The sequence below is a fragment of the Calidris pugnax genome, unplaced genomic scaffold, assembly GCF_001431845.1.
Source record: "Calidris pugnax isolate Ruff unplaced genomic scaffold, ASM143184v1 scaffold336, whole genome shotgun sequence".
Classification (NCBI taxonomy): Eukaryota; Metazoa; Chordata; class Aves; order Charadriiformes; family Scolopacidae; genus Calidris; species Calidris pugnax.
This window is the reverse complement of record NW_015091127.1, coordinates 367,849-392,503: the sequence shown is the minus strand read 5'-3', so window position 1 is coordinate 392,503 and position 24,655 is coordinate 367,849. Positions and strand designations below refer to the sequence as shown.

The following is a 24,655-nucleotide window of genomic DNA, read 5'->3' as shown; positions in this document are numbered from 1 at the left end:
GCTGTGTCGGGGAGATTTGGGGGGGGGGCAAACTTGCAGGATCGTGGAGAAATCCAGCCCCTGGGAGCATGAAATGCTCCCGGCGTTTTGGGGTGTGGAGCAAGGGGCAGGCTGCTCTCTCCCCCCAACACCTCCCCTCACCTCATCTCCTCCTCTGGTCACCCAGGGGCTGGTGCTGGAGCCTGGGGGTCCCCCTGGAGCTGAGCCCCCCCTGTGGGGAGCCGGCCCAGAGGAGGTGGGCTTGGGTGTGTGGTCTGTACCACCTGCAGGAAGGTCCTTGGAGCTTATGGGCTCCACACTCGTTCTCTGAGCCCGCAGGAAGAGATGCTGTTGTTGCTGAGTTGCAGCGGTACCCACTTTGGTTTCTTTGCACCCATGGGTGCTGAGGAGAGGGGTTGGTGGTGCTTGGGACCCTGTCTGCTCTGGTGGGTTACTCACAGCCCCTCTGCACCTGAATCCTCCCCTGCTCCTCCTCGTGGGACATCTTTGTTTTAGGTGTCCTTGTCCTTTCGGTCGCAGAGGGAGCGTAGGGGCACATCGCATAAACATGGATTTATTTTTTGGTTAGACAGTGATTTAACAAGAAAACTACGGCTTATGGTATGTGGCAAATGGGTGTAAATTTATCTGAGAAAGATAGAGCTTTCTAGACATAAACCACCCTTATTAGTGGAAGAGGTGAAACTATTTTTAATATGAAAGGTTTTCTCCTAATGGCAGAATGGGGCCTAAAGATGCCCAAAAAGGGTCTTTTAACTGTTTCTTTTCCCCAGTGGAGTCAGCTGGACTCTCAAAATGACTTCGAAGACAGTTACACCAGCGTGAATAGCCTTGGTGTTGGTGTAAAAATGTCATCCAAAAGTCACACCCTTAATTGGCATTACTGGGTTGGGAAACCTTTTCTAGTGCTGCCTTGTCCCTCGACAGCCCAGTTATTTTAACTGTATCCACGTATTCCCTCTCGTGGGCAAGGCTCTGAGCAGGATTTATGGCATTCAGTGTGGTGGCTGGAGCTTTACCTTCTCCAGTAAAGACAAGAACCCAACGGCAAAGCAGCTGAGGCCTTTGGTCCTGGTAACTCCTCAGGGATTCCACTTGTGTGGCACTGCTGCTCTGGGCATGCACCAGTAAGCTGCTTTGCAAGCTATACTGGGATAAATAATAGGTAACCTCTAGCCATGCAGTGTATTTAAATACTAGGAAAGATGTTTTCCTTTTAATTCAAATCAGTTGCTGTGATTGGAGGGATCTTTTCCTTCCATCTCGCTGCCCATCCACTTAACACCATTTGCATTAGGGGGTAACGTGGCATTATATAGACTTCTAAATTTAGATCTGGTCTACTTGAAGCCATCTTTATTCAAATTGGTGCACCATATGGCAGGTTGCTCCTCAGGGATGCTGATGAGTGAGACCCACAGGGCTTGGTGGCATTAAAGGTGACATTCCGGTGCCATCAGCACTTTCTGTCCTGCTCCAGCATGGAGAATGTTGTATGGAGAGCAACAATCCCACGTACCTGAGGGTCTGCTCCCTCGCTGGAAGAGTCCCGTGAGCACCCAGGAGTCAGCACCAGTGTGCTAATGAGTGTGGCTTCACTCCCATGTACATGCAAGATGAGGCTCACCAGACATCCCAGGCTGGCTTTTGGCTCAGGTGGCAGATTGCTGTAGAGCAAGCAGCGCAGGGAGGAGGTGGCATCTTCTCCGGTTGGCATTCAAGCCCTGTTATTACACTTTTTGGAATGATTTTGTTTTTCTGGACAATTCCTCAGCCACAGGAGGGACGGGGCTGGGCATCGCCACGCTGCCAGAGCCGCTCCAGCCCCGTGGATGGCCGTTCCTCCAGGTTCGCAGGAGCAGGCAGTAGTTACAACCCATCTCCAGGCTGTGACCTGCTTTCACTCTGTGCTAAAAATTACCCTTTTTGCGCCCTATTTGTGTGTGTTGGAACCTCTAAGGGCTCCTAGGGCTGTCATTGCTGTAGTGTCTGGTGTCTGCCCTCAGTTCTCAAAGCCTGCATGGAGGCCGTTGGGTACCTTGCCTGTCCTTCCTTCTCATCCTTCTGCCCTTAGATTTTGCATCCCGTGTAGACCAAACCAAACCTGCTGCCAACCGTGCCTCTCCCAGCTGCCTTCTTCCCTTTATTCCGGGAGATGACAAATGTTTACAGTGTTGGTCTTCTCTTGCAAACTGTTCTTTGGGAATTTTTCCATGCCTGGGAGTTTCTTCCCCTAGCTCGTGGCTAAGAGGTGGGATTTAACGGCTTCTGGCAAAACCAGAAGTGTCCCTTAAATTATCCAGAGATTTTTGTGGCTGCTGAAAGACTTGCAGTGGGCACATGCTTTTCTGCAGCTGCCTTCTGGCTTTTCAGCATCATACCCTGAAGAAACCAGACTGCTGCTGGTGCCAAGGACTGCTTGCCTCTTCCACGAGACTTTGACCACGGGGCAACCATGATCTATCTCAGGTGGCCTCACGCTGCCCTGGGAGAGGGCCTGTGCCTGCCGGGAGCTCACCTTCCTCCCCTCTCCCAGGGCTGAACTCCACTGAGGTGTTTCTTTTCTCACTTGTGTGCAGGTCCCTAGTGGCAGAAAGAACCTTGACTCTTAATTATTCTGCCTCTTATCTCCTCTCAGATGTACCAGCAGGCCGTGTGTTTAGAATGAGGCTCTGATGTAGTGATATGGTCCCATGCATTCACTTTTGTTTAGCTTTTCCCCTCATTCTCTTGCATTAGAAATTTGGATTTCCTTCCAGCTCATTGGCATAATATTAACCTTTCTTTTTTTTGCTGGGAGTGACACATTGCTTTTAATAACAGGGGCCTGGATTTAATATCCCACGAGGACCTTTTCCGATTCCATGTCCATATACATTAGAAGCTAAAAGAGACCTCTGAAAGGGGCTTTTGAAACGGTGGTTTTTTTTCTCCTGCCTGTGTTATTGTGGTCTTTTTTGTAAGAAATCAAACTGTTGAAATGAACACATATCCCCCACTTAGATATGAAGAAATTGCAGCTCACTTGTGGCCTGGATCTACTCCTCCTTCTGCTGAACGTGATTAGAGCAAGACCAGACCCTTTTGAGTTACCTTTTCATTCTTGTTGGTTACAAGCCTAATGCATTATTCATGAAAACTAAGCTGTGTTAATTACATCTCCTGGTCTGCTTTAAGGAAGACATACATTCCTGTCTGTCTTGTTTGCTAATGAACTCTGTGGGCTCGGATCCAAAACCAGGGGGGGAGTTTAAGGGCTGTCACCGATCCACACATGCAGCTTGCCCGGACTTCATGGTCCAGATGTGACCTCCAGGCTTCCCGCGTGGGGGGCGGCTGTGGAAGGGACCGTTTGACCGGGAGATGTCACTGACATCTCATTGCTGGGTGTGCTCCAGCCCGTGGCTTTCATCGGTGTGGTCTGGGTTTTATGAATGGATTGCAGAGCCCTGGGTGGAGAGGGGGGGGTGAGAAGAAGTCCCCCAGAGGTACGGCTGCCTCTCCGGCCATGGATGGTCACGCCGCTTCTGCTGGGCTCAGGGGAACCTGGGGAGAAAAAGTCACCAAAAAAAGTCAGGAAAAAGCACGTCACACGCTCCTTTTTGCGAAACGAAGGTTTACAAAGTGTCCCTTCTCACCTCAAACTCTTTTGGTAGGAATTTCCTTTTTTTTTTTTTTTTTTTTGATCCTTAGTCTGAAGCTTCTTTTAGTTCAGTTCTGGTTTTTACGGAATCACAGAATCTTCCAATCTTCATGGTTGGAAGGGACCTTTGAGATCATCGAGTCCAACCATTAAAAAAAAACCAAACACAAAAACCCAAAAACACCCAAACACATAACACCAAAATCAAAAAACCAGCACCCCATCACCACAACAATCACCACACCCAACAATCTCGGGCACTAGAACATGCCCTGAAGAGCCACGTCTACACATTTCTTAAATCCCTCCAGGGACGGTGACTCCACCACCTCCCTGGGCAGGCTGTTCCAGGGCCTGACCACCCTCTCAGGAAAGTAATTCTTCCTAATATCTAATCTAAACCTCCCCTGCAGCAACTTCAGACCATTTCCTCTGCTCCTGTCATTATCCCCTTGGAAGAAGAGGCCAACCCCCACCTCTCTACACCCTCCTTTCAGGGAGCTGTAGAGGGCAATGAGGTCTCCCCTCAGCCTCCTCTTCTCCAAACTAAACATGCCCAGTTCCCTCAGCCTCTCCTCGTGTGACTTGTTCTCCAGACCCCTCCCCAGCTTGGTGGCTCTCCTCTAGACATGCTCCAGCCCCTCAATGTCCTTCCTCTGGTGGAGGACCCAGAACTGGGCACAGCCCTTGAGGTGAGGCTTCACCAGTGCCTTGGTACTGTACTCTTGACTCTATTCAGTGAATGCACCTCGGAGACAAAGAGCTCATTTTTTCCTGTATCCACAAAAGCTTTTAGTAAGTGCTAACCCCTTACACCTGTACGTGTATAGTCAAAGACGGATCTTAACGTGGTTTTGTCTAGACTTGTGATGGAGGGGAAAGAGAGAAAGCAATTCCTGGGGCAGGGATGCATGACTTTTTGGAAGTAGAAAATATAACCAGCAAAGCTTATATCCCCAGCAGGGCTGGCAGAAGGGGTCTTACGGGTGTTCTTAATCCACCTCACTGCCAAGTCGGCCAGGTTAGCTCAAACCACCTTTGTTTTGGACTAAATTAGCTGAGTCTGCTCGAGCGCCGTGAATGTTCTCTCTGTCCCTCCTGCCAGACGTGCGGTGGGGGGGGGGACGACTACCAGCCAGCTGCTGGTCCTCAGCCAACTCCTGCTGTAGCCACGTCCAGGAGAGACCACGTCTGCGTGTCCCCCCCGGCTTTACCTAAACGGGAGCTGAGCCATTTGTCCAGGATCAACTTAAGGGCGTTTGTCAGATGGAATCAGCTTAAGACGTGCCCCTGGCGCTCGGGTTCGTGCTGCCCTAAATCATGTCAGCTTGGCACCAACCCCCAGTTCTCAGCTCGGGTCCCCGTTAGCAGTTCTTTCTGGGACGTTTCACAGGTCAGTGGTGCTCTGCAGCAGCCATCAGGAGTGGGACCAGCTGAGCTCCTGAAGGGTGTCCACGTGGCTCAGGCCAAGCTGCTGTTTTACCCACGGGAGGACAGACCTGCTCCTTTACCCCAGGCTCCGTCAACCGTTGGGGATGGATGGGATGGATGGGGATGGATGGGGATGGATGGGATGGATGGGATGGATGGGGATGGATGGGATGGATGGGGATGGATGGGATGGATGGGGATGGATGGGGATGGATGGGGATGGATGGGATGGATGGGGATGGATGGGATGGATGGGGATGGATGAACCGCTGCTGGATGCGCGGGCACGGACGGGGATTGAGAGGGTGCCTATGAGATTTGGATTCCCATTTAAATTAGAAGGCAATCTGTCATCCGTGTTTCTTTGACAATCCCATTTGAAGTGTTTTATAGAAGCAACTTCCAGGACTTTTGCTTTTCTGGACGGTGTGCTGGGCTTTGCAGGCCAGGTTACTTAAAAAAGAAAAAGATGGAAGGTGGCAAAGTACCATTTTGCTGGTGTCGTGAGTCTTTAGATGGGAGAGAGACAGAATGCATTTGAAACTCTGAAGTGTCGTGTAGCCTGAAACCTTTTCACAGGAGAATGCTGCTTTAAATATATGGCTGGGATGGGAAAAAAAAAAACCAAACAAAAAAAACCACTTCTGCAGATGATGATTTTTTTTTTAAGAATTAAAAACAAGTGTTTAGAAATGATTAATTATTGTAACATGTGAACGCTGTGAAGTTTGATCTATTCACAGTTGTATTTCAAATGATTTAAAGTTGTTTGCTTTTACCATGTCATTAAATGTCATGGATTTGTTCCAGCTGTCCTCTACAGATGTATCACTCGTGATGGATTTTGCATGGGAACGGGCTGCCAGATTTCAGTTCTGATACCAAAGCCCAATTTGGTTTTATTTTTACTATAGCTTTGCTTTGCAGGATGTATTACTGGCTTTTAATGGAGTTGGCAGAGAAGATGCTAGCAGCTCTGCTGGGCAGAGTTTGTTGGACCTGGCTTGCACCTTCTGAAAGCCCTTGAGGGTGGCATCTGGGCAGATATCCCATCCCTCCAACCACTGCCAGACCTTTCCCCCCAGTATGGGCTCTGCCTGCTCCCAGCCTCTCATGGTTGTCCCTGCTCCTTGGCAGGTACCACCACTTGACAGGAGGTACCACTCCACCTATCTGCTGGCTCCATCCTTCACCTGAGCGCTTCCTAATTTGCTTTAGGCGAAATCAAGTGGATTATCTCAAGCATTAGACTATCGAAGATAATCCCGTTGGCTTTTTGGGTTTGTCTCCTTCCTCCCTGCAGTGAGTTAGGGAGGACTGTGAGAGGTGGAAGGGTGGAAGGACAGGCAGCTGGAGGAGAGGGGATATAGTCACCCCAGCCTCACTAATGGCCTAATGAAGTCGTTACTGAAGGAGAACATCTTTCTAACTGAGGCAGCCCAGTGGCTCTACCAGGTCTGTTGAGACTTTTTTTTTTTTTTACTTAATTTTCATAACCAGAACGCTTACAGTTGGTAGCATGTCATGTTTTCCTGTTCTAAGCTCATCTGCCTCATGCATGGGGCTCGGTCCTGTACTCAGTGTGACATCCCCTCTGATGATCTTGAAAGGCTGGGTATGATTAATGGATAAAACTCAGACGGCCGCTTGGGGAGTATATAATCTGATACTGTATGGAGCAGATTGATTTTGGGGGGTTACCCCCCAGTTCCGAATTGGTGAACAGGGTAAATGGCTCTGCTGAGTAGAGGGAACTGCAGCGTGCTCTGCGACATCACGGTGCGCCTGGAGAGCAAGAGCAAAAACACAGCCTGCCTTCTGACATGCCGTTTGGTTCCTGGCATGGCTGCTTGCATAGCCATAAGCATATGTACTGTGGAAAATGTTTGTAATAATTAGGTTTTGGTTTGGTTTTTTTTTTTCCCCTAAAATGCAGACATTAGCAAGAGCGCGTGATAAGCAATCTCTCTCCATTTTTATTAACATTTTTGCATTCTTCTCAAAGGGTTGACATAGTTCATTATACCCTGGGGTGTTGCAAGTGTCTGAATATTTAGGATGTGTAAAAGAACATGAACACGTAATAATGTCTCTTCAGTCTGGGAAAACAGGTTAACTTGAGTGCATCACTTTTTATTCCTACTTTTAAACAAAATGAACTAAGATGCTAGTAATAAAAAAGGAAAACTCACTGGTATACACTTAAATTTACTAAAATCTCTTCTTCTGTAAAGAGTGAAAAAGATAAATGGGTACTTTAAGATCTTTATCATGAAGATGAAGCATACCTCCAGACCAGGCGGTTTCATGCATTTAATTCTAATTCTTGGTTGCATCTCTGTAGTTTGTGGTTGTGTGTCTCTGAGGCTGGAAATAGCACGTGGCCAGGCACTGTGTTGCTCTGACACACAACTGATGTTCCAGGTGCTGCCAGGATTGAGACGTATCTTTGCACTGGAAAAAAGGCACTCAAATAGGCGGTGGAGCGTGTCAGGCATGTGTGTGTTTTAAATGAAATAGGGTTTGAAATGAAATGTTTCCATTTCTGTTTAAGTCTGCTTTTCTAAGACTCATTTAAAGAGGCTAAGTAACATCTGCCATCAGCATCCCTCTGTTTGGGCCCCATTTGTCACTGGGATGGGGCACAGAGCTAGGTGTTTGCAGGCAAGCACTGGGGCAGGAGCATTACTAGTAGTAATACTAGTAACAACTTCTAGTTGTTTTTCAATGGCATTTTTTTTCCCTGATGGGTAAATTAAGTAGGTCTCGTTTCCTCATTAAAAGAAAAGCCTTTCTGCAAATGATATCCTGTTTTCATCCTCATCCAATTAGCACAGATTTGAAGTGGCAGGGTGAGTCCCTCTGACCTCCCTCCCCTCCTTATTGACACTGATATTAGAACTATGGGAAAACTCAGACTGCTGGCAAAATGGGTGGAAAATCAAATGTTTAATGTTTTGCTTGAACATTTTGTGGTTTCTCCTGAAATTCTTTGTCTGAAACAAAGGATGTTCTTTGTTCTTTTCTGAGGGGTTTGGGGTTTATTTGAAAAAATCTGCAATGTCACTGTCGATTGCAGAAGTTTCTACAGAAATGGCATAAGTTCTTTACAAAAGCTTTTTTTTTTTCCTAAGCCTGACAGTCACAAACTGCAAAAAATAGCCTCTTTTGATGGTGAAAAATTGTTTGTTGGCAGATTCTTACAAATGCATTTAAAATTGAAATGTTAGTGATTTGGAAAAATCTTGAAATAGAGTAATTTCACATGACCCCCTCTTGGAAGCTTCTAAGATTTGCATTCTTTGCTCCAGCACAATTCCCACTGAATAAATACTTCAAAAAAAACCCCAAGATTATGGATTCTTTGAAAAATGTCAGTCCTTGTTTTTTGGGTACTGTACTAAGTTGTGTTTATATAACTTTGTCTTATCCTGATTCATATGATCAAAATTAAGCTTTCATGGATTTGTTTGGAGTCTGGAAAGGATAGGAACTAAACCACGGGATAGACAGTCCCTGCCCTGCTGAACTGGGAGGACGCGGATGCCCGGGCTCTTCCAGCTGATGTTGAGCAGTGTCCTTCCCTCTCTCCTAGAGTTACCTGTCCCCTGCCGTTGCTCCCTGGCTCTCCTCACCATTCACAGGCTTGAGGAGCAGTGATGGGCACAGGAGACGGGCTGGAGGCAGCGGTGGGTTCTCTTTGCAGAGCTTCAGCTGGGAATAGGGGGTGTCTGCAGCCTGGAGTGCAGGAGAAAAAAGCAAAGCCCTGGGAGCAAGCACTGGGGGTGCTGGTGGTGATGGGGGTGGCCATGGTTGGACTAGATGATCTGAAAGGTCCCTTCTTTTTATAAGTATCTAAAGGGTGAGTTGAAGGATGTTGGAGCCGGACTCTTTTCAGTGGTTTCCACCGATAGGACAAGGGGCAACAGGCTCAAGCTGAAACATAGGACGTTCCATTCAAATATGAGAAAAAACTTCTTTAGGGTGAGGGTGGCAGAGCCCTGGAAGAGGCTGCCCAGGGAGGGCTTTGGTTTCCCCTTCTCTGGAGATCTTCAAGCCCCGCCTGGATGCTCCTGAGTGATGTGCTCTGGGCGTTCCTGCTTTAGCAGGGGAGTTGGACCAGGTGATCTCTAGAGGTCCCTTCCAACTCTGACAATTCCATGATTCCAACCTGGGCAGTTCTGTGATTTTATGGTGCACCCCCACTTGGCACACTCAGTGCCTTCCCAGTGCCCAGTGCAGGGCCTCTGAGCTCTAAGGGACTGGTCTGAAGCATTAAAGTCAATATTGGTGTTGGGATGGTGTGGGTGAAAGCATCTTCTAGTCACATATCTTCTGCCCTTCCAGCTGGGCCGGCCTTTACTGTGGTGCTAGCTTGTGCTGTGAAGTAGCTGCTGGTTGTCAGTTTTGTATTCCTTTGTTATTTCAGAATTACTGAGACACTTAATTGGCTGTTCATTAACTGCCTTGGAGAAAAATAAGATATGATTAATCATCATTTCAGCAAATTACGGTCTGTTCTACAGGCTAATGAAATGAAGCAGTGAAGAGCTGGCTTCCTGGGGTGTGGGGTGACTTGCCCCAGGGGCGCAGCCATCGCCACCAGGCCCCGGCCTGGGGGTTTGGGGGGCACAGGAACCAGGGGGGTCACAGTCCCGTGGGGATGGGGGAGTGTAGAGTCCCACCTCAACGGGGTGAGGACCACGGGGTGCTGCCCAGGGCACAGCAGAGGGGATGCCCGTGCCTGGCAGAGGCACAAGCTGTGGCCACCAACGCAGCCAGCCAGACGTCTGTCGGCCGTAATTCCCAACCTTTGAGATCACTCCGCTTCCTTTTTGTTACTTTTTTGTAAGCAGTTGTGATTATAACTGATCAAGATCAAATTTCCAAGCTGAGATCTTGAATTCATCGTTGAAGAATGTGTATTTTTCTCTGAAAATAGTCCTATATAGTGCGTTATTTCTAGTTTTACCTTAGGCACATGCTGGTTTCAAACGTAACAGGTTTTAGCTAATTATGCAACAGGGAAGATACAACTCGCACCTTTGCTGTAGAATAAAAAACTGGTTTATCCAAAAGTCTAGAGTTTGAAGAAAGGAAAGCTCTGCAGATGCATAATGCAATCATTAGAAATCCCACACAAGGTATTTGCAGGTGTTACTCACAGCACCAACAATTTCAAAACCAGGTTCCTTACATGAAACTGCTTTGCCGCCTTCTGGCCAAGTGTTAAAGTTCCCCGAAAGCTTTTCTGTTTTCTGCCATCTTTGTGTCTTAGATCCTGCCTTTTCCAAGATCCCTGACTGTTGCCTCCCTTTAACCTCTTTTAGGAGCTCTTTCACCGCTGTTTAAAAGCTGCTCCCCTCATCTGTAATAGAGAGTAATGAAAACCTCCCCTTTTTTTTTTGCCAAGTGGGGCTCCTCCAGCCCCTCTGTGCAATTCAATTTAGTGGTGTTTGAGACATTGATGATGTCGATGTTGGGATTACATGGAATTTGCTTTCAAGAAAGCTGGTGAAGAGCACAACTATTGACAGTTTGCACTTTAGCCTTTTCAAGACTTAAACACCCAGGAGAAGCCTACACCAGATCATTGCTGGTTGTTCATCACCTGGGGTTTGGTGGGCACCGCTTTGGACCTGATGATGTGGTTGAGGCTGGAGAAGCAGGAGTGACAGGACTTGAGGACTACTCTACCCCTTCTTCTCTGTGCCTTCCCTGGTGTATGCATGTTTGGCAGCTTCTCAACTGGTTTAACTCTTCCCTGGGCAGAATTTGGGAAGAGGAGGCATTTCCTTCTTCTCTGAAGTGTTGTCTTGTTGTCATTAAGCATGATTATGATGGTTGCAAATACAAAAGAGAAATAGGTCAACAACAATAGAATAATACTAACGGAAGAATCAATAGAAAACAGTTTGGAGGTGCCTTTTTGTTTTGTAGTAGTAGAAAGCTTTCTTCTGTTAACAGAAGAAATTGAGATTATTTCTTGCTTAGCTGATGGCAACCTGGAAAGGAATGGATGGGAGTCTTGTAGCACACCCATGTCATGTCTTCCTTGCCAAAGATCCAGACCAGATTCCTGGTCTTTGCTGGTCTTGAGGAGCTTCACTGGGCTCTACCAGTGCCATCTCTGTGGAGAGCCTTGGTGTTGTCCATGGGAATGGCAAAGGTCCCAGCACTGTGGTGGTGGTCCCAAGCAAGAAGAGCTGGCTCCCTTTGGTGTAGGGACTGCAGTCCCCTCTGCGCTGGGCACCCTGGGGAAAGGGAGATGAGGATCTCAGCAGCCCCGTGAGTCCCCCATCCAAGGGTTTGGTGGGTGGGAAGCTACCAGTTTTTAATGGTGGAGGAGGTGGCCCCAGTGCTGCCACCAGGCTGTACCTGGGTCAGGGGGCCGCAGGCACGGCTTTGAAATGCGAAGCAGCTTCCTTCAGGCATCGCAGGGGGTAAAAAAGTGAATTAACCATATCATAGGCACATGGTACTTCCCTGCTCAGATTACACTACAAAATCTGGGCAGTTCCTAAGATAGAGCTGGGAGAGGGGATTTGGGAGTGAGAGCAGCACTTGGAGCAGAGCACAGCTGACATGGCTGGGAACAAAAGGTGAGAGGAGACCCCTCTGCATCGGCCCCTCCGCAGGTCAGCCCCGACCCTTCCCCTCCGGGCTCTTGCTGCAGATTTACTGGGAGAAGCGTAAAAATGACTTTGTCGAGCGCTGGCTCTGCCCTGTGTTCCGCTGGCTGCAAAGGTTCTGTCTGGCTGCCTTTCCCTGCGATTCCGTACTTTGCTTTCTCCGTTTACTTTCTAACTGTTGATCAGACTCTGGAGCTCTTGTTAACTATCTACTTTGAGATGCTTTAATTGAGATCGGGGCAGCTTGGCTTTGTGAGTTAAGGCTGCGAAAGCTGCGTCTGCTCTGCTCGTGGACAAAGCTTTTTGCAGTACGGGGTGGTGGTGGGTTTTTTTTTTTTTTTGCAAAATACTCCATGAGCAACACATGTGTTTGTGCTGTGAGGCAGTTCTTCCCGGACTTCTTTTTTAGTTACCCTCTCCTCAGAAGCGAGCTTCTTAAAAAAAAATAATTAATAATTATTTTTCATGCCGCTCCTGGCCTTTTGACTGAGAACTGGGAGAGCGTTTTACCTCGCAGACCGAAGCGAAAGTTGGGTTTGTTTTTGTTAATGTTAAGTCAAGAAGTAGCAGTGATTCAGTGTGACAGGCTGAATGTGAGCCATATGAGCCGAGCTGCACGAGCATAAAGGATGATTGTGCTGCGAAATATCTCCAAGTAATTTAGATTTTGACACACTTACTGCTTCTCAAGTTGCATTTCTTTCCCCCCCCCCCCCCCCCCTTCCCCACCGCTCCTGCCCTTCCCCCACCAGCCAGGAGCTGATGGGATGGAAAAATCTCTGCATTGTCTCTGGGAATAGTAATGGTTGGGCTAAAAGTGCTTTTCTTCCTCAGATTTTATTACAGCAATATGAGGGCTTCACAAGGAGATGGCAATAATTGTACACGCTTCCATCCATAGTCTCCAATTGGCGGGATGAAATAGCTCAATTTTTAGATGGTAGTTCTTGTCGCTTAGAGCCCGTGTCGGCTGCTTCTGTGTTTCACTCCCAGGTTTCGGGAGGCCCCGGTGTGTGGTGGTTTGGTGGGCGCAGGGGTGTGAGCTGTTGGAGGCGGGGGAGCAGAGCAGAGCTCACACGCAGCGCCCGGCGCGTGTGACACGAGCGGCGTGTCGGGGAGGACGGCTTGTCCCCAGGCAGCCCGAGAGCCGGGCAGAGTGCCACCATGCTCCCAGCATTGGGTAGGGGGGGTTTATAGAGCCATTTTTTTCCAATTAAGTAACATTGATTTCTTTTGTGCGTGGGGGCCCGAGAGCCGGGCAGAGTGCCACCGTGCTCTCAGCATTGGGTAGGGGGGGGTTTATAGTGCCATTTTTTTCCAATTAAGGAACATTGATTTCTTTTGTGCGTGTTTTTTTTTTTTTTTTATGTTGTAGACTTTTTTTTTTTTATTTTTCTTTTTTTTATTTTTTTATTTTGGGGTTTCTCTGTATGAATGGCAAAACGAGGGCTGGTTTAATGTTAACTCAAATGATACATACTCATAGCAGGATTTTATGTCCAGTGTTTTTATTGGTTAAACTTTCTGCATGTCTTAGCATTTGGATGTAGAAAGGGAAGAGCAAATGGCCGTTCGTTTCTGGCTGGGGTTTCTTACCAGTAAGTGAAGCAGTGGTGTGTATATTGTGTGTGTGTGTGTCTGAGTGTGATATATTAGTGTAACATCTATAAAATAAGGCGTATTTTAATGGCTCTTAAACTGGAAGATTGAATTATTTTCTCTTAGGAAGGATATCATACAGATGCAACAGACACGTACCAGGGTAAGTGAGAACAGGATTTGGTTTTGGGGTGACTGTTCTAAACCCTTGGCCCAGCCCCTGCCCCGCTGAAGTTAATAGAAGGGACCCCGCTGACACTGATGGGATTGGGGATAAAGCCAGGCATTAAGATGGTCTAGTTTGTGGCACGCCTTTGCTGTTTAATGTTGTATGTGAAGTTTTTAAAGAAACAAACCGAAAATAATGCATTGGATACTATTTTTAAGACGAAATCCCAGCAAAATGTCTGTCATCGGGTTCCAAATGATTCCTTGATTCACTTTAACAATGAGCTATCCATTATATGGTCTTAATTTATGGAATGTTAAACAGTTTCTGGCATTACTGTGCCCCTGCAGGAAGAACAGATGGTACTTTTGAATGAGTATTGCTATGGGATAAAATGTTCCAAGTCTTCAACAGATCATATCCATCTGTAAGAAAGGAATAGCATTTGTGTAAAATAAACAGAGGAGAGTCAAACAACTCAAAATCCTCTACTGAAGGAAGACCAGTGCCTCTAGGCTGAGGTGGTAGTACACATTGGAAGGTAACATAGAAGACTATTGCTTAGCATTATTTTAAGGTGAACATTTACTTTGGTTAAACATCCCAAATGGGAAATCTCATATGTTAGGACGTGGAAGCCAGTGGTCAATATATACAGACAGTAGCCTGAGTATGTTACATTTATAATCAGACAGTTTGGCTGTGTCTTCATCTTGTCTCCATGCAATAAAGTCCAGTTTTATTTGATTTATAGAGTTTTGGCTCTGTAAGAATAGTGTGGAAGCAATGAAGACCCAGATCCTGACAATCCTTATCACGTTAATATATAACGTAGCCAACCCTACAGAACTGAGTGGAGAACCTCCATCGTGATGCACACCTTGCACCCTCATAAAAGTCAGTCTTGCAAGTCAAACAGGAGTGGCAGAATTGTGAGAAGTTGCACCACTTTCCTTCTTCATTCTTCTCAATGACCAAGAACTGCTAGAATGATGGAATCCATCGTTTTTCAGAGCTCTGCTGTGAGTCTTCCAGTCGGGCTCCTTAGGAATGATTGCTTTTCTCTCACTGGCCTTTGCACATCTGTGGTCCACGTTTGGTGAATGAATATCCCCTTCAGTTTATCTGGGGGGATACTGGGCTACTGTCTTTCTTAGAATTCTCTAAATTTTATTCATATTCCCCACAGAGTTCTCCTTTGCAAATTGAAAAATCACAATCTCTTCAGCTTTATCTGCCTGGAAATAAGGTAATTAATCATGTCAGGTCCCCGTATGGTGTGTAAAGACAAGCTCACATCTAGGGGGCAACCCATCCATCCTAAACCAGATTATCAGTGATATTAATTGCCCTCTGGAATTTTACCCCCCTCTCCATTGACTGTAGAGGAAACTTCATCAGTGATGTAACTTCTAGAAAACTAAGTTAAACCAAACCTGTGTTCTTTAAAGAATGTATATTCATGGTTTTCCTTTGTTGTGTTCTTATTTTTTTTCCTTTGAGTACCCAAGATTGCCCAAGATTGCGGTATCAGCAACTTGCTTGTAGAAGCGGTTCCGCAAAGTTGAGGTACCTTGATGTTACTGGAAATTGGGTGAAAATCTTCCCTTTCCCAGCCTCCCAGCCCAGTCAGCTGGGTGCGAAGGTCTGACCGAGCTGCCGGAGCGTCTCACATCATGGTGGGGTGAGGCTGGTGGTGGCACAGGAGGGCTCTCTGCAGGTGCCTCTTTCTGCCGGGCGGCCGCACGTCAGCCCGGCCACGGAGCCTGTGTTCGTGGAAGCACTCACAGAGGAAGCTGAGAGCAGACTGGAAGGCAGGAATACCTCTGTTTTCCCTGGGAAACTGTTTTCATAGAATCATAGAATCGTCTAGGTTGGAAGGGACCTTAAAGATCATCTAGTCCAACCATCAACCTAACTCTGACAAAAAAAAAAAAAAAAAGAAATAAGCAACAAAAAAATCCCTAAACCATATTCTTGAGGACCATGTCAGCCCGTCTTTTGAACACCTCCAGGGATGGTGCCCCAACCATGGTGCGAGAAGGTCTCCCCTCAGCCTCCTTTTCTCCAGGTTGAACACCCCCAGCTCCCTCAGCCGCTCCTCATGAGACTTGTGCTCCAGACCAGGGCACCAGCTCCATTGCCCTTCTCTGGACCCGCTCCAGCCCCTCAAGGTCTTTTTTATGGAAGGATGCCCAAAACTCGACACAGTACTTGAGGTGGGACCTCACCAGTGCCCAGTCCAGGGGGACGATCACTTCTCGGGTCCTACTCCCCACGCTGTTCCTGACCCAGGCCAGGATGCTGTTGGCCTTCTTGGCCACCTGGGCACACTGCTGGCTCCTGTTCAGCCGTCTGTCCACCAACACCCCCAGGTCCTTTTCTGCCAGGCAGCTCCAGCCACTCTGCCCCCAGCCTGTGGTGCTGCAGGGGGTTGGTGGGACCCAAGGTCAGGACCACTGTTGTGGTCCCAGTCATTTGGGTTTACTTTCCCGATGCGTTGTTTTTTTGTGGGTTTTTATTTTTTATTTTTTTAGATACCAAATTTCCCGTGATCTGGGAGGACTTCAGTTTATCTCTTGCATCTAGAGTGAATTTGTCATCTTAATTTTTCTTGCCAGTCACGTGCCGGACTGTTTATAATGAGCGTGGAGGGAGGGAGTATCAGCTCATTCTTCTTCTTTTGTATTAATGATTTCTTTCCCGTTGCATAAATCATCTTTACAGTTGTAGGATTTCTTCAGCTGGAAAATAAAACAGTTTCCTTCCCTTCCAGAAGAAAATTGACCAAAACATATATATGCAGATTTTAATGTACCAAGACCAAACAAACTCTGCTCCCTAGTTGATACCACCTTCTTGCAGTATTGTTGATTGTAATGAAAATCAGACTCGATTTACTGTTTTGTTAGTGTGTCCAACAAAAACAAGCTGTTGTGAAATGAAGAGAGGTATTCTCGGTGTTTAAATTATATGCCCCTCTATAAAGTAAAATATAAAATATATTCAATAGCATTTTATGTAAGTGGGAGTACCTGCATGTACATAATTTAAGGCAAAAATAGCGTGCTCATCAGTTGATTGCTCTGGATACTCTCTCCAGCATTGGAGGAATAACTGGGTGTTGCCTGACAGGAAAAGCAAAGTTTACATGAATGTTTTCAATTCCCCAAAATGTTACTCGAGAATATGGGGCTAGCTTACTTTTCAGTATGCTTGAAAGGAGCTGATAAATTTTTTCTGATAAATGTTGGAGAAGTCTGTTGGTTTCTTCAGGGATGAGACCTGTTCTCTTCTGGGCAGCAGTTAAAGTAAAATTTCCATTTTGTTAGATATCTTAAAAAATATAGTAGAACTAACCCAAATTTTGTAGAATCGGTGTTTCTGGATTGCTGAGATTTCTAATTGTAACTGTTCTGCCTGTAGTTGCAAGTTATCCTGGGTTTACTTGTGTTTGTTAGTGGTCAGTAACTTAGAATTTTTGGGAGTATGGGTTGTGTATTTACACAGCAGACCAGACTGGCTTCCTGCGGTAACAGAAAGTGTAATGTATAACTTACAAAGCAAACAAGACTTGCTCTTCTAATATCATCCTGGTTTGTACGGTATAAGTATGGTACAGAACCACAAATCATTATGAACACAAGCCCTACATGCATGAGGGCATCGGGGAGCAGAAGTTGTCTCAACGTATTCAGACATCTAGCAAAACTCTCTGTTTGATCGCTGAGTTTGTCAGTGTGAGATTCCATACAATACACAGAAAAAAAACCCCATTTCTCCTATGTCCAGGAATTTTTCCTCCAAATTAAGATTCCACCTTGGACAATTTGGATCTGGTCCAAAGGCACTGAAATCAATGGAAGGAGTTCAGGACCCGGGGTTCCACATGTGCAGCAGATGAAAGGGTTGTGCATCGCGTTCACCTTCCTTACAGAGCAAAAACGTGCAGGGGGAGTACAAGAAATATGTGTATTTCTATGTTTCCATATCTGTTTATGGTGAAACCCGTCAGCAAGACTTAATTCTAGATAGTTTGTTTTTCTGAGTTTCAAAGTACCAGCCAGTGCCTTCATTTTATGAGGGCTTCTAAATAGCTTTTAATCTATTTCAGGTTGATTATAAGTGAATTTATAATTTGAATTTATATTATAAAATGAATTTATATTATAAAATGAATGTATATTATTCTGGGCATGTTTATTTTGGAGAAGAGGAAGCTGAGGGGAGACCTCATTGGCCTCTACAGCTCCCTGAAAGGAGGGTGTAGAGAGGTGGGGGTTGGCCTCTTCTCCCAAGGGAATAATGACAGGAGCAAAGGGAATGGTCTGAAGTTGGGGCAGGGGAGGTTTAGATGAGATCTGGGGAAGAATGACTTTCCTGAGAGGGTGGTCAGGCCCTGGAACAGCCTGCCCAGGGAGGTGGTGGAGTCACCATCCCTGGAGGGATTTAAGAAACGTGTAGATGTGGCTCTTCAGAGCATGCTCTAGTGCCTGGGATTGTTGGGTGTGGTGATTGTTGTGGTGATGGAGTGTTGGTTTTTTGTTTTGGTGTTATGTGGGGTTTTATTTGGGGGAGTTTTTTGGTTTTGTTTTGGTTTTGTTTTGGTTTTTTTTTGGTTGGACTCAATGATCTCAAAGGTCCCTTCTAACCATGAAGATTCTGTGAATTTGCTGCCCGGAAGAGAACAGGTATCATCTCTGAAGAAACGAACCAGACTTTCTCCAGCATATAGTACGATGTCTTCTGAAACACTTCTTTAGATATTAATCTTCAGTAAATGAGGTGGCTTTACTGCCCTTGGCATCTTTGGAAGGAAAAACAGGGCTCAAAGCATGGCTGATCCAGACCCTCTCTGGCAGAGCACTGAGTCTACCTGTCTGTAGGAGCATCTTCCCGATCAGCATCGAGTTTAGTTCATATAATTAGTTCAGTAATACCTACAGCAGGTATAACTAAGGGTCCCAGGCAGAGGGTGTGTGCTGGGTGCGTGGGACCCCCACCTGCTTGTTCCATCACCTCCAGAGAAGGTCTCCGAGAAGCAAAGCCTTGCCCAGGCAGTGAGGCTGAGGACTGTTTACTTTCCCAAAGTGGGAGTCACTGAGCAGCTCTGGGCTCCTCTTGCACAACCCTCCGCAGTCTGTGAGGATCGGCGCAGAATAAACACGGGCTGGAAGATGGGAGGTGTCGCAAGGGTAACTTCCATTAGTTACATCTGGCGTTATTGTTGTCTCTGAATGAGAGGCTCCGAGATGAAATAGCAGAGCAGGCATCTTTTCACGTTTTGGTATCCAACAAACCAAATTAATTCCATTATCTTTTATGGAAAGTTTGTGCAGAAGGAGTTTTGATTGATGGATTACATCTGCGGCTGCTGACTGATTAGCAGCATGATAGATGTAGCTTCATTTACAGGGATTTGCTTTCATTCATGAGGAAAAATTGAAGGTTTCTTTCCAGCACATTTTTTGCATTAAAACTTTTCAAAGTGCTCAACAAATGGTAGGCTTTGATTTCCATTTGTTTAATGCCTGTGGTAATTAACATTTCTGTGAGAACATTTTAACCAAATGTTCTAGTTTCTCCTCCATTAAAATAATAATAATTTTTTGCTTTAGCTAAAGAATTTAATTGGTATATGTAATAACCCTGATACGGGATTTCTTTTGTCACCATATGAGAGGAAAGCGTTCCTGAGGAGTGATCACTGTTGCTTTTTCTGGATTTCATTAATTTGTAATTGGCAATATGCCTCATGGTACATGCAGTCCACTCACTCCAGATATGCTCTGTCTCATGGCGTGGGTGGGGAGAGGACATGTATGCGAGCGCTGAAGTAAATCCCAGTTCCTCTTCTTCGTACCAAAGAATACCTGGGCAGATACTCAGCCAGATTAATTAGCTGAACATTTTTCAGTGCAAAATTACAAGGCTGCATCTTTAACCCTGCCTGCATTTGTGAGCTGATTTGTCAACCCCATCTCCTCCTTTGTGGCTTGTAGAAAACCGTAGGATTGGGAAATGGAGAAATGGGGGTAAGCAGTCGGTGGCAGAGCAAAGGAGGTGACTGGTACCAGTTTCTGTTGGGAGATGCATCTGCCCTGGTATTTTTTACACGTCCATTTTGTCCTGTATCCATGGTTCTTTGTGCAGGTTCAGGCACAGACTGACCCCTGGCAGCAGAGGGTCCTACGCAACCTGTCCTGCAGTGGAGCTCCAAGATTTTGGTTTACTCCAGCCTTACTCCAGATAAGCCTTACAGGTAGAAGTAGTGGTCAGGAGAGTTGCTTCTACTTGCACTGCTTGTTCTTGTCCCTTCCTTCAGAAGGAACAGAAGTCTCTGTTCAGATGGGAGCACAGCAAACGCTCGGGATCACTGTTGAAGGGCAGAAGTACCAAGTCCGTGATGACTCCAGCAGTAATAACACGCTCAGGGCTACACAGAGGGCTGAAAACTTTGTAAATGAAAAATTCTAAGAGCACGTACCATAACAAAGAAAATTCAACGGCAGTGACTCAAGACAGAGGTATTTCCTTGGACGGTGAGGTGGAGCTATGGTGTGCTAGGGATGGGTAAAGCTGAGCTAGCGTGTCATGAGCCATGGAGCCTTCCTTCTCCAGTTTCCCCCCCCCCTTAGACTTAACCCAGGAGGGATGGGGCAGAGAATTCCTTCTCTGTACGGAGCAGTGCCAGCGATGTGCTATCTATTTCAGAGCCAGGGCAGGACAGTGGGTGTGCAGAAGTTCCCCTCCTGTCACACGCCTCTCAGCTAGGTGCGTCCTGCAGCTGGGAGAGCAAAATCTCTATTTTCTCAGCTGCGGAGCAGAGCCCAGCTAGTGAAAGGGGTTGGTCTGTTGCTGCAGTTGGTTACTGAGAGCACGTTCACTCTCTTGAGGGACTGATTTGCATCCTATTGAGTCATAAAGGAGAAGAGTTTGATCTTCGGTCCTTTCGGGATTTTCGCTACGTTGTGAAAAATCCTTGTGCCTTTTGAGGGGAACATGTCAAGATTCACAGCCTGCTCCCAGGGAAATCCTGATTGTAGACAGCAACTGTGAGTGCTGTGGATCAAAACAGTTACAATCACAGAGCTCGGTATAAAAAAACCGTGAACCAAATTAGTCAGAGACTATAAAATGTTCGCTGTACAATGCGTGTTACTCTCACTTCATCAGCAGATAGAATTTCACTATTAATCATGACAATGACAAGGCCAGGACACATTTAGTGAAAAATTATTTGCTACAAAATTACTGTATCGACATTTTGTTTTGACACTTATTTGGAATTAATTGGCAGACTGAAGCAAACCCCTCTGACTCGCCCTGGAGAGTCTCAAGTCAACTTCTTCCGTCGGGGGGTTGAAGTTCAGGCGATGGAGGAGCCGCCGCTCCTCTGGCCGGGGGGCAGTTTGGCCTCACAGGTGGACTGTGGAAAACTGTGTTGTGGTTCCCCTCAGTCTTCCCTCAATGAAAACAGTTGTTAATTATTTCTAAATAGGCACATGGCAGTGCACAGGGCTGGAAAGGCCACTTGCTAAGCTGGCTGTTAATAGTAGGCTTTATTTTGCCTAATTTGTGTGTTTGAGTGGGGGTGGGGAAATCTTAATTTTCAGCGTTTCCACAAGTGCTGCCCAAAATAGGTAGATAGTGTCCAGAGGTGCTTCTCTTTAATGCCCAGATGCTCTAACCAACATGTTTCCTGACAACAGGAGAAGACCCGTGTTGCTGATGGTCACCACTTAGGGCAGTGGGGTTCAAACTGCTGGCAAAATAGAAAACTGGATTAAGAAAAGGCACAAACCCAAAGCTTCCATCTGTTGCTTAGGGAAAGTTCCAAGTAGCAAAGTAGTCATTTCATAGAATCATAGAATGGTTAGAGTTGGAAGGGACCTTAAAGATCACGAGTTCCAACCCCCTGCCCTGGGCAGGGACACCTCCCACCAGCCCAGGTTGCTCAAAGCCCCATCCAGCCTGGCCTTGAACCCCTCCAGGGATGGGGCAGCCACAGCTTCTGTGAAAGTTTCCTTTCATTGAGGAAAGAAGAACTGGGGAGAGGGGACCGCAGAGGGTGTGGGAATGAGATGCTCAGATTTTGTGTGCCATTGTCCTTGATGGTGCAGCTGTTTTTTTCCCCTTGTTGAGAGGCAGCAGCAGCCCTGAAAATGTGTGAGCTTGGTGAAACGTTGGGAAGGGACAGAGGACTGGAGCATCCTGGAGGAAGATTAGGCAAAGGTATGAGGGAAGAGAGAAATCCAGGACCTTGAAAGGATGCTTTTTGAGGAGCGTGGTTATGAGACTGTACAGGGCCATGTTCTGCTTGACTGACTTAGGGTTTCCCATGAAAAAATATCTAAATAATGGGGAGCATCGTGGAAACTAGGGATTTGTTTCTTCCTGAGAGCGAAAGGAGGAGTACAGCTCTTCAAGTAAATGAGAAAAAAACCTCTTTCCTTCACTCATTGGAGCATCTTCTGGTGTTTCCAGCCTTTGTCTGAGCCCAGAGTGTTGAACCAGTGCTGGTGATGGCACCTGGGGCAGGGCCGTTCCCTGGAGCCACATCTCCTGGGGCTGGCTCCACGTCTGTGCGGCTGCTCGAGGTGCTGGGGAGCCGAGGGACACGCTCTGCCTGCCTGCTGCCAAAAGAGCTCGCTCTGTGCAAATTAGTTCATAACTTATGAGCTTTGACAAGTTTTTGTTGGCTGTGCCTTGGGAAACGTTTTTGAATGGCTGTTGCTGAGTTTGCTTTAATGCTTTCCCAGATTTTTTTTGGCTCTCGTGGAAATGGCTGGATTATTTAATTGTGTTCTTGAGGTGTGTGTATAGTCACCTGAAACTTGGTGATGTAAAAAGAAGAAAAAGATGAAAAAAATCAGATCAATAACAAACACATTTATTTTCACTCAAAAGAAAGAGTTGGGCAGCAGAGCTGTGTGACCCTGGCCCCGTGGCAAGTATGGGCTGAGCCTCCCCTGCGTGGTGGACGCCTGTCCCGGTTTGACGTAAAACCAAACCAATTTTGTGTTCTGTAGTTTCATGTTTTAGCCAGGCCTCTTCTAACACTCTGAAATTAATGGCATATTGTGGAGAAAACTGCTCGTTCTGAGAGTGATAAGACCCGTGTCTGTGCCCCATGCCCAGGAACGGTCTGCAGAGAGGCCCTTGCTTGTACTTATTGCTATAACAACCAAGGGCAGCCAGTTTTCATTATTTGCTCCTTAGGGGGTTGGAAATGGAAAAACGTAAAGGGGTCACATCTGTGGGGAGGAGGGGACAGGAGAGGTGACCCAAACCTGACCAACAGGGTATTCCATCCCATCTGCCCTGTGCTGAGGGGACCAAAGGGTCAAGGCTCTTCCTGTGATGGCCAATGTCCGAAGATGACCCTGTCTGTTCACCTGCCTTTGATCCCCATCCATGTGTTCCTGACTCCAGAGCTGGAACCCCGTTCCCATCCGTCACGAGGTCCAGTCTGGGACTTCCTCAGTGCTTGCCGGGGACCGGACTGTCATCCTGGGAGCTTGATACGGTTTTGTATATATTGTATATATTTCCTTATTTTCTTTCTTTTTCTTTTTTTTTTATTTTAATATTAATTCTTCATTAAAGTAGTTTAGTTCCTTCTAAACTTCTAAATCTCCTCATCCCTTCCTCTCCTCTCTTTTTTGGGGGGGGAAGGGCCATCTGTGGGTCTGCTTTTGGTAGATTTGGCCAAAACCACGACAACGCTTGGCATCTCCCGGAGGGAAACGGGATCTCCGTTGGTTTGTCAGACCTGGTGGCACTTTCCAGCTGCTCTGGTCCCCCCCGTCCCCCCCACAGCCCCATGGCAGAGCACTGCCGGCGTGTCGGGGCTGGGACAAGGACTGGCCACGTGCACGGGGGTGGGATGGGGGTTTCTCTTCTTCTCCTTTCCCCCGTGTGAGTTGTTTCTCTCTTGCTCCTCTGCAGCTCCCACCCTCCCACCGCGTCGCTTTGGCTCTGCTGCAGCCGTGACTCCCAGCGACACGGAATTGCAGCAAGCCATGTTCCTGCCCCTCATATTTTGGGCTGCTCTGGGGCAAGGGGGGAGCACTGACCCAAAAGACCCCAGAGATGATTCTCCCCTCCTCAGCTCTGCCCCGTTGTTCGCTTGGAAAAAGGACCTCAGGAATGGCTTCAAAAGCTGCACATCCTGGAAGAACACGTTCCCAGAGCTCGCTGTTGCTGGTGCTTGGCTACTTCAGCTGAAATACCTTGGGCGATGCTTTTCCATTCCTGCAGCCCGTCAGGTTCCTGTTTGGATGTGAGCGTGGGGAATGTCCTGGGGAGCGTGGGGAGCATCTCTGCCTGGGGGCACTTCTGCTGGGAAGGGAGGTCTTATCGGAGCTGCTCCTGGGAAACCGCAGGAGTTTTGATCCCGTGCCGCTCGCGCCTCACTTGTCCCGCGCTTGAGTTCTCTGTTGGATTAGGTAATGATCCTCCAGGCTCCCAAATGTCCGTTTTTTAAGCTTTTCCGTGAAACGGGGTTAAGAGTAACTGATGTCTTACTGAAAATAAAGCTGAGGAAAACAGCCTGCAAAAGCTATGACTTCTGAAAACGGGCTGATTTTGCCAAGAACTGGAGCGTTGACAACACCGGAGTGACTAAGCATCCCGTGCTTTACTTTCTACAAGAAAAAGCAGCTGCTTGAATTTGGATTTATGCTGGGGCGTACCCTGCCCCTCTTCCTTTTCTCCTGGACCCAAGTGTGCCCAGAAGGAGAAGGCTCCAGCTCATCTCTGATTTCGTTAATTAGCAGGCGGCGGTGGCGGGCTCCGTGCGTCGCGTAAGAGCAGTAAAGGAAACTTTTCTCCACTTTTTCATTCATCCTCCTGGTTACCTCTGGTGGCGGGATGTGCCGGGAGCAGCCAGCAGCCAGCCCTTCCAGCGCTGCTGAGATCACAAGTTTCCGGATTGAGAGGGTGTGAAAGGAAGAGCTAATCCACTGCCTGGCACAGCCCAGCCCGCAGATACCCGGCTTAGCATTGGGTTTTTTTCTTTCTTTGGTGTGTTTTTAATACAAAAAAAAGATCTCTCACAAATTCCCCTTTTCTCTTGCGTTTAGAAGGGATTGTTTTTAAATTGAAATTTCCTTCCGTCCCCTCCCTTCTTCCTCCCTTTAGTCTAAACTGTGACCGCAGCCCTTGAGGAGCTGCTGG

The 24,655-nt window shown here is 47.0% G+C and overlaps 1 protein-coding gene across 4 annotated transcripts in view; it reads left to right on the top strand.

Moving 5' to 3' along the window:
* Positions 1 to 24,655, top strand: part of FBLN2 (fibulin 2) — a 119,141-nt gene that overhangs the window by 11,496 nt on the left and 82,990 nt on the right. The window contains exon 1 of one of the 4 annotated variants that reach the window (XM_014958453.1): positions 11,580 to 11,712. The exons of 2 other annotated variants lie outside the window; for them this stretch is intronic. The gene's annotated coding sequence lies outside the window, so the exon portion shown is untranslated. Of the gene's footprint in view, positions 1 to 11,579; positions 11,713 to 24,655 lie in introns of those variants that run through there. One more of the 4 variants, XM_014958455.1, reaches the window with a different exon arrangement.